The sequence below is a fragment of the Plecotus auritus genome, assembly GCF_963455305.1.
Source record: "Plecotus auritus genome assembly, chromosome: 9".
In the NCBI taxonomy this organism is placed as follows: domain Eukaryota; kingdom Metazoa; phylum Chordata; class Mammalia; order Chiroptera; family Vespertilionidae; genus Plecotus; species Plecotus auritus.
Genome location: NC_137783.1, coordinates 88,972,287 through 88,985,922, shown reverse-complemented (window position 1 = coordinate 88,985,922; position 13,636 = coordinate 88,972,287).

Sequence of the window (13,636 nt, the reverse complement as noted above, 5' to 3'; positions counted from 1 at the left end):
GAGAAAGAGAAGCATCAATTCGTTGCCTCCTGTATGCACCCCAAACAGGATCTAACCAGCAACCTAGGTACATGCCCTGACTAGGAATTAGACCCACAACCTTTTGGTGTACAGATGACAGTACAACCAACTGAGCCACTGGGCCAGGGCTCAGGTCTGACTCTTAAGACCTGACTAATGTAAACAGGCTGAGTTAGCAGCCCTTAGAATATACATAATCACTTGTTTTTATTTTTGAGAGACCTATAAAGTAATTGTCCTTTATTGTTTCTTTCTCACTCCATGGACTCAGATATGATTAGAGAAATTTTATTACATCTGTATTTTAAAACATAAGAATGCCTATTAACAACAAATATTCAATACATGTTTTTAATCAATGTGTTGAATGCATGAAGAGACGGTTCATGCTTATTGATTTTATAAGTGTGAATAACCTTGATTTAAGATAGATTATATGTTTAAATTCCTGAAATTAAGCAAAAATAATTTTATTTTTATAAAATTACATTTTAAGGGAAATCTATTCATACATGCTACATCTTTTTGTTTATTTTACTCTCTATATAACTTCTTATACATCCCTCCACACACATTTCATGTATTTGAATGGAAAGAATGGGAATTTTATCTAGCAAAGATATTCACCTCTTACTTATAAGACCAAACACAAAACTGAGGAATTTAAAGTTCTTATAATAAACTTATATAATCACACTATCTTTTATGCAGGTATCATTTCTATCTAAATATTAGATGGCATTCACAGTGGTCTAAAATGTGAATGGATAGCGATAAAGACAGTTGCTGAGGAAGTTAGTCTCTTTAGCATAATTTTAACTTTTAGACTTGCTAAAAGAGTAATAAAAAGTAGTACTCAATTTTCATTTATCAGTAATTTATGTATGCAACCTGTTAGAAATAAAACTCTCTGATAGCTACCATAAAAGTTGAATTAGTAACTGACAACACTACACTAATGTCTGTAATTTAATATAGCTCCTTAATTAGATACCACCATACCAGTAGACATTTTGAAATACACAGAATTCAGATTAAGTTGGCAAATTTTCAGACACCATTCTATGAGCTCAATGTCAGAGCCAGATTTCTGTGTAACTTTCATCACAAAAAAATACACTGAAAAATTATAAAATATAAACAATTTTTTACAAATGCCCATTCAATAGGTACATATATTTAAATGCTTTCTCCACAATATTAATGATTGACTCATCTTCTATGAAAACAAACCTTCTAAAGAACAAAAAAGGAATAGTGAATTTTTAATATTTTTAATTGACTACAAATATTCTACCATGTTAATTATGAGCAGCATGAAGCTGACAAATCCCCATGTGTTTGTTTACAAATTTAATTTTACAGTAACAATTAGGTATCATCACACTGATTTGCAAAAAAGTTTCATGCAATTTTTAGATAATTAATGTTTTTAGACTCAATGCTTCATTATGCCACCTAAGGCAAAAGGGGTTAGTTAGCACTCTGCAATGTACTGCTCTTTATTCTATTATTGTCTAACAATTAGCCTGTTCCTCCCGGCAAAAGCTGTCATACATGTCACAAAATAGAAGATTAATCATAGCTTTCAGAAATGATCAGCATGAAAGTTGTGGGCGATGTCACTCACTGTGTGTTCTGCCCTCTAATCCCCATTACACTCTTTCAGACTATGCTCAATGCTAAGAAAACAAGAAGTTGAAAAAATTTTAAAAGGTTTTATCTGCAAAATATACCATTTGCCCTTTTTTATGAAACTCTTCACTGAATTGTCTGTTGTTCTTAAGATTAACCTTTCTACTTTTATCTTAGCTTTTAATAGCAGCCATACCCTCATACCCAGTTAACCGTCTTTTACCATTCCCTCAATTCTATCATAGCATACTTTCAAATGCCCATTTTTCTTTCCTATATCTACAAACCTGTAGTCTAGCACAGTGGTCGGCAAACTCATTAGTCAACAGAACTGAATATCAATAGTACAACGATTGAAATTTCTTTTGAGAGCCAAATTTTTTAAACTTAAACTTCTTCTAACGCCACTTCTTCAAAATAGACTCGCCCAGGCCGTGGTATTTTGTGGAAGAGCCACACTAAAGGGACCAAAGAGCCGCATGTGGCTCGCGAGCCGCAGTTTGCTGACCATGGGTCTAGCAGAACTTAGAACAAATCCCCTAGGAGATTCAAACATATCTTCAGGGATTAAAAGCTTCCCTGGCTGTCTTTCATTAACGTTTAGGTGAGGCCAAAACATGTGTAAACATCACACTTTATGAAGCAATACACTGTACTGGTTAAAAGTACATACTCTGGAGTCAGACCTAGATTTCAATACTCTCTATTTACTAACTGTATAAATTTAGCCAAGTTACTTACTAATTATGCCTTAGTCTCCTTGAAAAATGAAGCTATTATGTTTAGTTAATATAATCGCCTTGAGGAATAAATTGAGTGACATGTATACACCACTTGGCATGGGGTTTGGCACATAACCAGTATTTAATAAATCTTAGTTAATTTGGATAAGACAGCTTAATAAGCTGTTTAAAGATTTTTATGATGCTAATAAAAATATTTTAAAAACTTAACATTCTTGGCTACCATTTGAGAGGCTGACAGACGGTAACAAGATGGTGATATCTTAAAATTTAACTTTTGTGTTTATTATGAATAAATTCTTACTAGTAAATTTTATCTTGCTTGTTATCATCAATTATTTTGAGAAACTTTATATTTCTTAACTTCTTCAAAGTTGTACACTGGATAGTATGTAGTAAATAAGAAAACTAATTGAGGAAACTAAAAGAAACAATCCTATATAATAAAAGCCTAATATGCAAATTGACCATCACTCCAACACACAAGATGGCTGCCCCCATGTGGTAAAAGATGGCCGCCACAAGATGGTCAGCAGGGGAGGGCAGTTGTGGACAATCAGGCCAGCAGGGGAGAGCAGTTGGGAGGGACCAGGCCTGCAGGGGAGAGCAGTTAGGGGCACCCAGGCTGTCAGGGGAGGGCAGTTAGAGGTGACCAGGCTGTCAGAGGAGGGCAGTTGGGGGTGACCAGACCAGCAGGAGAGGGCAGTTAGGGGTGCCCAGGCTGGCAGTTAGGGGTGACCAGGCCGGCAGGGGAGGGCAGTTAGGGGTGATCAGGCCTGCAGGGGAGGGAAGTTAGGGGTGACCGGACCAGCAGGTGAGGAAAGTTGGAGGGGACCAGGCCTGCAGGGGAGGGCAGTTAGGGGCAATTGGGCCAGCAGGGGAGCAGTTAGCATTGATCAGGCTGGCAGAGGAGTGGTTAGGGAGTGATTAGGCTGGCAGGCAGGCGAGTGGTTGAGAGCCAGCAATCCTGGATTGTGAGAGGGGTCCCAGTTTGGAGAGGGTGCAGGCTGGGCTCAGGGACACCAACCCCACGCACGAATTTCATGCACTGGGCCTCTAGCAAAGACTATAAACATTGAAACAAAAATTCAAATACTCATGACCTATATAGAGTAGTTAGGGCTAAGTGGATATGCAGCAATGGGTTACTAATCAAGACAAGGTTTTAAAATGGAGACGCATAGAATAAAATATAGGTGCATATAGAGATACAATATATGGACACAGAATGCCAAAATTTAAATTTATAAAATTCAAACTGATTAAAAATGTCACAAGCTTCTCAAAAATATTATATAAAATGTAAGATAATGGGAAAAAATGTCTTAGATTTCTCTACCTAGGCCATAATTAAGTTTAGTATTTAATAGCTATTTCCTGGCATCTTACTGTACATATGCAAGTAGAAAATAGGTAAAAAGAAATACATTGCATATGAAAATAAAAACTGTACTATTGATATTTAAGAACTATTCAGTAAAGTTAAATTTTATTTTTATATTTAAATGACAAAACTGCCCTAGCTGGTTTGGCTCAGTGGATAGAGAGTTGACCTTGCCACCGAAGTGTCCTGGGTTCAATTCTGGTCAAGGGCACATGCCCAGGTTGTAGGCTCAGCCCCAGTAGGGGGTGTGCAGAAGGCAACCAATCAATGATTCTCTCTCATCATTGATATTTCTCTCTCTCTCTCTCTCCCCCTTCCTGTCTGAAATCAAGAAAAATATATTTTAAAAAATCCTATCTAATAAAAGAGTAATATGCAAATTGACCATACCTCCGCTACACCCACATGCCACTCCCACCAGCCATGCGCACCAGCCAATCAGGAGGGAATATGCAAATAAACCCAACCAAGATGGCTGCAGCCACAGAGAGATGGAGGGAGGCTTGGGTTTCCCTGGCAATGGAGGAAGCCCAAGCTTTCTGCCTGCCCTTGCTGGCCCAGGCCTCCACTCAGTGCTACAAAGTTTCAATTATAGAAGATAAATAAAGCCCAACAGAAGTGGCGGCAGCCACGGAGCTGGAGAGAGCAGGAGGCTAGGGTTGCCCGCGGTGATGGAGGAAGCCAAGCTTCTGTAGCTCTGGCCTGCTTTGGCCTCCGCTTAAGGCTACAAAATTTCAGTTATAGAAGATACATAAATCCCAACAGAAATGGTTGCCACCACAGAGCAAGCAGAAGGCTTGGCTCCACTACAAGCTACAAAGTTTCAATTGTAGAAGATAAATAAATTCCAGATCCCAGGGCCTCTACTTGGGTCACTGGGGGGCGCCGGCCTGCAAACCACCACAGGCCCCAAGGAAACCCACACCCTGATCCAGGACACCCTTCAGGGCAAACCAGCTGGCCCCCACCCATGCACCAGGCCTCTATCCTATCTAATAAAAGAGTAATATGCAGATTGACCATCACTCCAACACACAAGATGGCTGCCCCCATGTGATCAAAGATGACTGACCCCATGTGGACATAAGATGGCCACCACAAGATGGGCAACAGGGGAGGGCATTTGGGAGGGACCAGGCCTGCAAGGGAGGGCAGTTAGGGGGGACCAGGCCTGCAAAGGAGGGCAGTTGGGAGGGACCAGGCCTGCAAGGGAGGGCAGTTGGGGGCGATCAAGCCTGCTGGGGAGGGCAGTTAGGGGTAACCTGGCAGGCAGAGGAGGGAAGTTGGGGGTGACTGGGTCTGCAGGAAAGGGCAGTTGGGGGGGACCCAGGCCTGCAGGGGAGAGCAGTTGGGGGGGACCAGGCCTGCAGGGGAAGGCAGTTAGGGGCAAACAGGCTGGCAGGGGAGCAGTTAGGCATCAATCAGGCTGGCAGGGGAGTGGTTAGGGCAGTGGTCAGCAAACTCATTAGTCAACAGAGCCAAATATCAACAGTACAACGATTGAAATTTCTTTTGAGAGCCAAATTTTTTAAACTTAAACTTCTTCTAACGCCACTTCTTCAAAATAGACTCGCCCAGGCTGTGGTATTTTGTGGAAGAGTCACACTCAAGGGGCCAAAGACCCGCATGTGGCTCACGAGCTGCAGTTTGCCGACCACTGGGTTAGGGGGTGATCAGGCTGGCAGGCAGAAGCAGTTAGGGGCAATCAGGAAGGCAAGCAGGCGAGCAGTTGGGAGCCAGCAGCCCTGGATTGTGAAAGGGATGTCTGACTGCCCGTTTAGGCCTGATTCTACCTGGATTGGGCCTAAACGGGCAGTTGGACATCCCTCGAGGGGTCCCAGATTGAAGAGGGTGCAGGCTGGGCTGAGGGACAACCCCCCCCCCGTGCACGAATTTCATGCACTGGGCCTCTAGTAAAGTAAATAAAAGACAAAACTACATGATATTGAAAGGCTCTCTGAACTACAGAAAAAATATTTCCAGCATAAAAGGTAATTTTAAAAAATATTACAGTAAGATTAAGAAAAGAGATTATGAGATTATGTGATACTTGTCTTTCTCTGACTGACTTATTTCACTTAGCATAATACTCTCATGATCTCACTTATATATGGACTCTAATTAACAAAATAAAATGACAAGCAAATTAGATCCAGAGACATGGAAACATGCAACAAACAGAATGAGGATCCTCATGGCAGGGAGGGGCAGAAAGAGGGGAGAAATGAACCAAAGAACTTGTATGCATATGTGCATAACCCATGGACACAGACAATAGGGGTGTGAAGGCCTGGCGAGTGGACAGGAGTGGGGAGGAGGTGAGTCAATGAGGGAAAAAGGGGACCACCTGTAATCCTTTCAACAAAAAGGTAAATTTTTTAAAAAGAGATTATGAAAACACAGCGAAGAACACAATTCATTTAGTTGAGCTTTAAAAAAAATAGACAACATTTATTGTTTTTGGTTATAATGACTAGTTATCTTCAAAATGTTTTTTCTTATTTCACTCTTCCTCAGCTTTTGTTTCAATAGTTAAATTATCTCTCTCTCAGGTTTATACTTTACATTCTGTTCTATATAACAATTACGTGTAAATGTTTTCAGGTCATTAAACTTCTCTTCAGTTTCTTTAACCATTGAATAAAAATAATAGTAATGACCTGCCTCACAAAGTAAATCCCACAGTTTTAATTACGTATTATGTTGGTTCTTTGTAACCATAACTAGTGAATTTGTTTAGTATTCATTCATTTAAATAGAGTCTCTGCTCGTCACCAGTCCTTGTGTCTTGCTCTTTTTAAATTATTTTGATTCACGTCTTAATTTTTTTACAGTATTCAAGTATTGTGTATCTAAATTCTTCTAAGTTTTAGAATTTTTGCCTTTTGCAGTTATACTTTAATATTATCTTAGCTATATGTAATATTATTGGTATATATTTTTCTGCCCTGAATTCTTTTAATATTTTCTGAATATTGAATATTATTGTAGAAAATTTGGAATTAGCTCATTTCTTACCTTTTATATATGGTTGTCTGAGTCTGTTTGGATTGTAGAAAAAGTATTTCTGTCCTTTAAAATTCAATAGCAAATTCAGATTTATCTTAGTTTTAAATGTTATATAAATTTTTGAAACTGTGCTTTCCATATCTGCAAATTCAGTTTTCACTACATAAAAGAATTGATCAGACCTTTGAAAAATTGTTAAATCAACCTAAAGATGTACTCAAATTTATCAATAATGAGGGGTGCATATTAACATAAGAGGAGTTCAATTAAATATGAAAATTGGTATTATGCTTGTTAAAGTTTAAGAGATTAATTTTAAAATTCTTTCTTCCCTCCTGAAGTCTGAACAGAAAACCAAGTCATAAATTTTAAGTATTCAGCTAAATGACTGCTAAAAGCTTGAATGAAAGGCCTGGTTTGGGTGTACAGACAAAAGGACTTATTAAAACACTCTAAATTGGATAACCTTGCCCATCCAGTCACAGGCAGTACTGATCAAAGGGAGGTCACATGCCAAGGGGCAGAGCCTGTTCCACCATGTCTGTGATGTGGCATTGAGAGATCAGAACTTCTCTTTGCAACGCAGAGGAAGGATCACTCCAGCATGCCCAGGGCCATCTCCAGCACCCAAATTCTCCAGTGAGAGGTAAGTTCATGTCACTAAGATACCTTCACATGGAAAAATGAGAGGTCTGAGAAAAGTGTATCCTTACGAAAAATGGCAAGCATTGGTGAAGCTATGGGGAACGCAGGGCTGCTCTCAAAAACTATACATAGACCAACATATAATCATTTTGGAAATATTTAGTGAAGTTGAACATTTGCATACTTGAAGATCATAACCTCTCTGTCTCTTTTTTTGTCCAAGGAGGTCATCGGGAGGATGTGATCATTAGTCTCTTAGTGGGAAAAAAACGGTGACTTATTTTGGAAGTCACTATCTTAATTTTTGCTTCCTTTTGCATCTGCTTATATTGTTGCTGTGGCATCTGCCTCCATGGCAGCCAGATAGCCATGAATGAACCATGACAATAAAACCCCTTGCTTACAGGTCAGGCCACATTGCAGAAGAGGAGGCATGGAGGACTGTAAGAGCCCATCAGGAGGGGTGGAGTGTTGGAGGAGGTCATGAAGAGGAGTGGAGGTGACTGCTGGCTGACCTGCAAGCTGGACCTACTGGACCCAGGCAGACAGGTTCTTCATCCCTCCCCATGGAATCTACATACTGTCCGTCTTTCCCCAAACTGGGGCCATTTCAAAGATACATCATTGAGAGAGTAATGAGTTGTTGAGAGCATTTGGACTGGATATGTGCTAACTTTTAAAGTTCTGGTAGGCAATGTGGAGATTAACTAGTCTTACAGCTGTCCAAAATAAGTCTCCTATGTAAGTTCTCTTGCTTATCAATCTTGCCTCCTACCAATCTGGGGTGATCTACCTCTTTCTTTGGTCTCTCCTTGCCCTCCATGTACGGATGTCAGTTTTGAGTTTTGGCCCTGGAACTTTTGAGCTTGTAAACTACCATTTACATACATATATACAGGCAGACATACACATAAATGTACCTATATATATGCATGCACATATATGTGTATGAAAGAGTGTGTGGGTGGGTATATATGCTACACTGCTCTGATAAAGTAACCCCAAAACAAGTGACCCAAGTAGGATAGATACTTACTTCTCTTTCATAAATAGTCTGAAGATAGCCAGATTTTAAGATAGAGATCTTACTCCATAAGGTACTGCAGGGTTTCAGGCTTTGATCTAGATTGCTTTCCCTTTTCACATTCCTGATCCCCTTAGAGTACTGTTAATAGAACTTTCTGAGATGATGAAAATGTTCCTTATCTGCACTGTCCATTATGGTAGCCACTAACCACATATTTGCTATTGACATGTGAAATGTGGCCGGTGTAAGTAAGAAATATAAACTTAATTTTATGTAATCTTAAATCAAATAGTCATGTTTAAAGTGTTATAAAATGAAGCCAGCAATTTCCATTTCTGTATCCCAGTTTACAGAAAGGGTAGAAGAGAAGATATATTGGTTAATTACTTTCCTAAAATAAGAAAAAATTATTGCTCACATTATTCTAGATTTATTCCATGGACATATCAAGCAAAAAGGAGATTGGAAACTCTATCTAGTTTTGGCAGCTATATATCTTTGTAAGTTTGTATAATAATGGCAGATCATTCTGTTGCCTCAGTATCTGTCCTATATAAATTTTTGTACTTAAACACAGGGAGATACGTTACTTATTATTTAAGATTATTACATATATAACAAAACAGATAAAATATAGACAGAAAAATATACACTAATTTCAGGATATTGTTTGTCTCTGGGGTAGAAGGGTGATAAAATGAGAGAATGGATTCAATTATAACTGAAATGTTTATTTCTCAAAGTAACTTTTTTTCCAATTTTTTTTATTGATTAAGGTATTACATATGTGTCCATATCCCCCCATCCCCCCCACCACACCACTCCCATACATGCCCTCACCTCCCAGTGTCTTGTGCCCATTGGTTAGGCTTATATGCATGCATACAAGTCCTTCGGTTGATCTCTTACCTCCCACCCCCTCCCCAGCCTTCCCGCTGTAATTTGACAGTCTGTTTGATGCTTCTCTGCCTCTGTATCTACCTTTTTGTTCATCAGGTTATAATGTTCTTTATTATCCATAAATGAGTGAGATCATGTGATATTTTTCCTTTCACTGACTGGCTTTACAATAGCTAAGATTTGGAAACAGCCTAAGTGCCCATCAGCAGATGAGTGGATTAGAAAACTATGGTATCTACACAATGGAATACTACACTGCTTTAAAAAATAAGTAATTCTTACCATTTACAGCAGCATGGATAGAATTGGAGAGCGTTATGCTAAGTCAAAATAACTTACTGATTTAATAGATGTTTACTTACATTGATATTTCTCATTCAAACTCTATCAAAATTGCAGTTAAGGAATATAGAAGAAGTAAACCACAGGGCAGTAATAGACAAGAGGCAACAAAGTTTGCAGGAGGAAATTAACTGAAAAATTGTAACTGAGTAAGAAAATGAGAAACTTGAAATATAAGTGACCATATAAATAAAGACAAAATAAAACAAGCCCTGGAGAATGTTTCTAAAATTTACTACTTCATGTACTGTAGAAAGAAAACAAAATAAATACATTACCATTTCACCATAACATTTATTTAAACTTCACCACATGAAAAATATATTGTATTAGTGTTACACCTGAAACATTTCAAATTTATTTATCATTTGATTGATTTGTCCCCATATTCACTGTGAGCATTGGGCACATAGGAGTATTTCTAGCACAATTAATATTGGTATATTCTTTAAAGCATCACATTTATGAGTATACACTGATCCACTAGATCCACTTAGCTGTCATTATTATTTTCTTTTGGATGCTCATATTGTTACTTTATCACTATATACATGATAAGAACATTACTGCTTTCAATGATATCATGCTACCTCTTAGTGAATCCTTGATTTCTGACAAAAGCAAGATATCCCAGGATCATCTTGGAATCTACACTAAATTTAAAAATCAAGGAGTTCTGAATTATTTTCATACAATGCATTTTTCAACATCATATCTGAATATATTCAGTATACTGCTTGTCAATGCTATTGAATCTATGGGTGACGATACTCGGAAAGAAGCTTATTAAATTACAGAGCAAGAGTCATCTGAATTTAAGTTACAGCTCCCGCATCACCAAATGTAGCAAGCTTCATAACTTTGATCACTTTGTGACTCTTGTGGGAAGCACTCTAAAAGTGGTTCTGAAATATTGAGAGCCTCATTGTATTGTTATCACTTAATCATTTACTGATTAAGGGGGGAAGGGAGAGAGGGGGAAAGAGAACACTAAATAACACTAAATAAAAAACAGAAAAAGACATCTTCTCTATATTATTAGTTGGCAATAGCAATTAGGTAGTCCGGAGGCAAGATAGCTGTTGCTATTTATTTGAAATTGCCCTTTAGCTTCCCACTGGGAAAAATTTTTATCCTCTATCTTAATATGAAACTAAATCTCTAAAAACATTTAAATAAATATTTGTATTTAAAACATAAACCACATACACACAAACTATTAAAAGCTAATTTACCATGACATAAATCACAGCTAAATTAATATCAAACACATTTAAATGCAAAAAGGCAAATTTAAAAAAAATTACATTGAATATTATTTCCCAGAAGAATCAAGAATCAATTCATCATCATGGAGAAATTTGGATAATAATAATTTCAGTAGAAAAAGTCAATCTCAAATCTTGATAAAAGTCAATTTCTTCAGTAATTTCTTGGCAATTTTTGGTACATCTGGAGATGATTTTATTAATCAAATAAAATAAATATAGAAAATTAAAAAGTTTAAGTGCAAATGTCATTTGGTTTTAAAGTATTTTATACTCACACTACAACTTTTGCATTTTATAAGTGATGCCATTTTGTTATAGGTTTCTTGGTAATAATGTAGAAGAAGGTTTTCAATTATAATATTTTACTTCAAGTTAAAGAAACTTCTCAAAATGTACATTGGAATATAGAAAACAATTCATCAATGGCTTCAAACATCAGAAGAAAAACTAATACCAACTGAGAAGTCACTATTCAGTCAACCCTTTAATCAACTACAGGATTAGAATACAGATATTTTTCATGTGTGCTAGGTCTCAAAGTATTTATGTTCTATTTTTCTATTATGATGATGCCAATAAAGGTTATATCAACAAATCTATGGCAGAAAATCAAGAAAAATAATATCTATTATTTTAAAAATAGGAGTTATAGAACAGAAGGGAGGCAAAAGAAATTCTGATAATAATGACAAAGAAAAGATCTGTTAAGGACAGATAATTCTAGGAGCGATTTCATGAGTGGGGCAAAGGGCATTGATATGTTGTCTGAGGAATTTGAAAATATGGAAAAATAACTTTTAGTTGTATAGAAGACCTTGGAGAAAATTAACATAATAGAAAATGATGTCTAAAAATGTGGGATCATTAACTCCAGGGAAAATAAAATTTTGTACAGTAAAGCACAGATAACTTCAGTATACTATAGACTCAAGTGAAAATAATAGTGTCAAGATCATGTAAACACAGAATGTCATACTAACTAAATATTAGTATAGTTAATTAAGAGGTGTATGCATGTCTGCTGTGGGGTTGGGAGAGGAAAGTATTGCATGAGAAAACAGAATCATCATTCAACAATGTCTAAACTTGGATGGATTCGAGGTCAAGAAAAAATATTTAAGAATAGGTTTTGTATAATGACTAAATTCTACTTAGAAAAATGCCTAAAATTTACAAGAGATATTAAAAACTTTGTTATTCAGAAATGTGGAAAAATATCATCATAAGCATTTAAAAAATGTAAAGTGATTTTCTTTAGGGAATAGAAATTAGAGTAAGAGTTAGGAGAATTCTGATTTGTTGTCTTTGTTAGTAGGAGTTTATAGTAGTATTTATCTTCAAACTAGGAGCAGACATCTTACCTAATAATAGACAAACATGTAAATTGACCATACCTCCGCTATGCCCACAGCCAATCAGAGTGAGTATGCAAATTAGAAGGCCAAAGATGGCGGCTGCCCAGCTGCTCCAGGTGTGGAGTGGCCAGGTGGGGCAGGATGCCTGCTATGAGAGGGAGGGTGGGGGGTGAAGGAATCTACAGGAGCAGAGTGCCACAGCAAAGACAAGACTGCAGACTCCAGAGTCTGCAGCAAAAATGAAGATGGCAGACTCCGGCCTGAGTCTGCAGCAAAGACGAAGAAGGCAGACTCTGGCCAGAGCGAAGGCCTGGGTCCAGGGTGCCGGAGGAAAACTGGTGCTGGAAGCCAAGGGAAGGAAGGCCTATTGCACGAATCTCTTTGTGCAACAGGCCTCTAGTTATTGAATAAAGGTAAATATTCAAGGTAAATAAGAGCTGTGATAAATTATAAACAATTTAAATCTGGTGGAATTGGCATAGATATCAATTATAATGTGCATTTATAATTATCTATCAATTAATATAAGTATGTAAAATATATCAGATGTCTTTAGACTTACCATGGAGAAATTATCCAGACAGTTTAAGCTAACTGTGTTTAATAGAAAAACTGATATGACAAATCTGTTCACTTTCTTTTCAATGTGTAAGCTTTAAAAATTATAGCTATGAAATCTACACTCTCTCTTTTCAAAGAGGAATAAATGTTCTAGTTTCATGTCAAGAAATATTAAATTTCTGAATTACAACTCTTGATTAAGTTACATGGTGTTTGGAAGTATATTTTCATTTCAAATTATTAAACTAATTTTGGAGTCCATTATATTAAATCATTATTTATTATTAAGAAATAAGGGTAGAAATTTCAAAAATTCTTTAATGAAAGAAAACATAACTCACAAATGTGCTTAAATTGTTTACCATTACTTTTCTATAATCTATAAATCAAAGTGGAAGGTTTGTTGCTTAAAATTACTAGAACAAGGAATACCTATTAAAATTAATAATCAAGATTTGTATGTAATTTTTCATTTGATATGTATTTATTTAAAACTTCAGACAAAAATGAAAGAAAAACCAGCACATTTGCCTTAAGAATTTGTGGTCCAACTAGAGGCTCACTGCACAAGATTCGTGCACGAGTAGGGTCCCTAGCAGCTGCCGGCTGCCTGCCAGGGCCTCCCTTCCCTGGCTGCTGGCTGCCAGCCAGAGCCTTCCTTAATTCTGCGCTGCCCCTGGTGGTCAGCGTACATCATAGCGAGCGATCCAACTCCTGGCTGGTCCAACTTCCGAGGGGACACT